Source organism: Nelusetta ayraudi, unplaced genomic scaffold (genome assembly GCF_046127955.1).
Source record: "Nelusetta ayraudi isolate G7.1 ecotype Tasmania unplaced genomic scaffold, CSIRO-AGI_Nayr_v1 ptg000139l, whole genome shotgun sequence".
Taxonomy (NCBI): Eukaryota; Metazoa; Chordata; class Actinopteri; order Tetraodontiformes; family Monacanthidae; genus Nelusetta; species Nelusetta ayraudi.
This window is the reverse complement of record NW_027466189.1, coordinates 1,558,642-1,561,868: the sequence shown is the minus strand read 5'-3', so window position 1 is coordinate 1,561,868 and position 3,227 is coordinate 1,558,642.

The window sequence follows — 3,227 nt, the reverse complement described above, 5'->3', positions numbered from 1 at the left end:
AATCTACCTACAAAATCCTGAGCCACAATAATAACGGGCAATTTCTGAGGTAACAGCAGAAACATTTTTCTTTTATCAGGACGACACAAAAACTTGTTTCTCACCGATCTCTCACTAAAGGCAGGAATATTCAATATGCATAACCAGTCTGCGTTCCCTTGCAAATGTCCCAGTTAGAAAGGGTGAGGCACAAAAACGTTCACTTTTGGGTTTTTCTTCACAGGGGACTAGAATGTAAAGTCCACATTTATACTGGAGTTCCTTTGGAGAATCTCACTCAACTCAGTGCAGTTTGTCAGTTCCTGGAACTTGACGGCCAGTTATTTTAAATGTACTGCCATATGAATTAAAGTGCCATAACATTTACTGTGCAAACACACTATTAACATCAGCATTTTTGAACAATTAGCAGATAAGAAAAAAAAAATAGTGTAAATTTAAACTCAACTTAAACAATGTTATCAAAGCAATACAAAATTAAAGCTGTAAGCAGCGTTTGCGGGACTGAGCCCACCTGGCCACTGCCTGCCGTGACGTCCGCCACCTGGCCACGAGCCCCCGACACCCGCCAACGCTTCCCAACGCCTGGCGATTCCGCCTGAAACCCGCCGATGCCCCATTCCTGACGCCGACGCCTGCTGATGACACATCAAGCACTGACTTGACATTACTGACTTCACATTTAGAAACATTTGATTTCTAAATGTGATTGATTACTGTATCATTTTGGAGATAATAAGCCTTAAAGTTGGCTTTTTGATTTGTTTTGCGACAGCTCCAATATTCCATTTTTACTGTACAATAACATCAAATTGCTCCATAAGCTCTGTCAATGGTTGGTACAGTTGACCTCAGGACAACCTTGAATATATCTTCAATCATTATAAGGCATATTTAATGTACCATTTTGGAGATATTAAGCCTCAAAGTTGTTGTTTTCCTTTTTTTTTTAGCTTTTCAAACAGGCAAAAAGGGCCCAGTACTCAATTTTTTACTGTACAGTAACATTGCTTTGCTCCATAATTTCTGTCAGTGGTTGGTACAGTTGACCTGAGGAACACCCTGACTATATCCTCAGTCATTATCAAGCATATGTACAGTATCATTTTGGAGATATTAAGCCTTAAAGTTGGCTTTTTTTTTTTCTTTTTTTTCTTTTTTTTTTTTCCAACAGCTCCAATATTCCATTTTTACTGTACAATAACATCAAATTGCTCCATAAGCTCTGGCAATGGTTGGTACAGTTGACCTCAGGACAACCTTGAATATATCTTCTCTTAATATTCTTGAATATTCTCACTTAATGTACCAGCTCCTTCCTGTAGACATGATATGTACAGTTAGTTATTCTTTGTTTGACGCAAGTGTTATATTAACTCAAATCGGTCCCTCACGTTTGTGTTGCGTGGCATGGGTTAGGACATTGACAGGCATTATAGTGTGGTTATGTGCACCAAATCGGACTCGGCTTCTAGCTCGATAGCCGTGCATAATTTATGCAAACGCAATGCGTTTACATGAACTCACGGAGTCCGACTCCTTGCACGTGCTCATCTCGACTCGATGGATTTATGAGCTTGATGACAAGTGTCACAAGTGTGTATTTTGTATTGGATTGATGTACTGCAATTCTAGTCATGTGAACAAGCAATTATCATTCCTAGTTATATGTGGCATGACGAAATACTGTACTACCAAGTTTGTATTGCAGTATCTTCAGTTTATGGGGTAGAGGGTGCTCAAATTGGATTGATTGAAGATGTAGTTTAGGTACAATTTGCTTGTTTTTATCAAAATTTAAGTTGATTGCAGTTCAAGGTGGCACAATCCTATCAGATGTTGTCATTTGGTCACGAAGAACACTGGTATTTGATGATTATTACCATAAGTACCACCATGTTGCAGGCATTGTGGTTACAAGTTTCACTCCAATTTTGATTGTTGTCTGTATGACTAGCAATCCGTTGAGCTGTCTAGGGTTATCATTCAGATAAGGTGTCACAACTTTTAATTGCATGGGAACTTTGGGATCCATGGCAGATGGGCATTGTAAAAAAACGGATCTTGAGTCGGAAGGCTAGCTTGTCCTAATTGTGACCTTAATATGATGATTTTTTTTTCCCTGCCAGATTGAGGAGAAATGAAATGGACATCCAAACCGGGTCCAATAATGGATGAGCTGGATGATGTCACAGTATCAATTTTAAATGGTATGTCATGTGTAGGTATGAAAAAATTTCCATGATTTCGATTGGTCCGCTAAGTAATTAAAATAACTGTATGCTGACACTGATTTCAAAAAGAAGTATTTTACAAATTTGAGACAAAATGTCTAAACTGAATTGCATTTACAATTAATTCTGATAACAGAAATTGGCACAAAACAAACTTGGTTTGACTTGTCAAGTTGAATTAAATTCATTAGTGAAAAAATGTATGAGTTGTTAAGTCTAAAAGGTTTGTTAATGATTGGACTGTCTTTATAGCTGCCAACATCGATGAAGTCTTGCTCCACACCCTCCGTCGTGATGATTTGAGAGACCTTTTTCCTGGACCAGAACACTTTCTCAGGAGGAAACGGATTTGGGCCCTTATTAGTGTAGATGTGATTGGTTACCTACTTTGCTCTGAAAACATCGAGCATAACACTTTTTTTTCTTTTTTCCTAATTGTGTCTATTGTTTCTCTCTTGTTCATAATGTTTTGGATCTGGTTTCCTCTCGGCTGAGAATTCCACCGTACCAGACAAGGCTGCCCCGAATGAAGCCAGGAACTGTGTCTTCATTCTGCATCCATTTGACTGATTTACTGATTTGTCTCCTCCATTTCATCAGCCAAAGATGGTCTGACAGCACAGGCCAGACATTATCAGACCCTGCAGGAGCTGTACAAGAAACCAAAACCCAACCAAGATGCTGTCTCCCAAATTCTTGACCTGCAGTTTCAAGCAAGAAGATCCTTCATTGATAGTGATGTTCTGAAAGAACAGGACAAGGCCAACAAAGATCCTGGATGCATATTCATGTGTCAAGGATCTTTATCGTGTAAGTGATTAACTTGTTTTGGTTTATGATGAAAAGCAAGCATTTTTGCAGATTTTAACATTGACTTGCATTATAGGTTATGAATGAGCTGCGGCGCATTCTGGATAAGGGCAACAGAAAATTCATTGATGAACTAAAAAAAGAGATGGGAAGACTTCTGCACCAATGTGTAATTTTATGGTG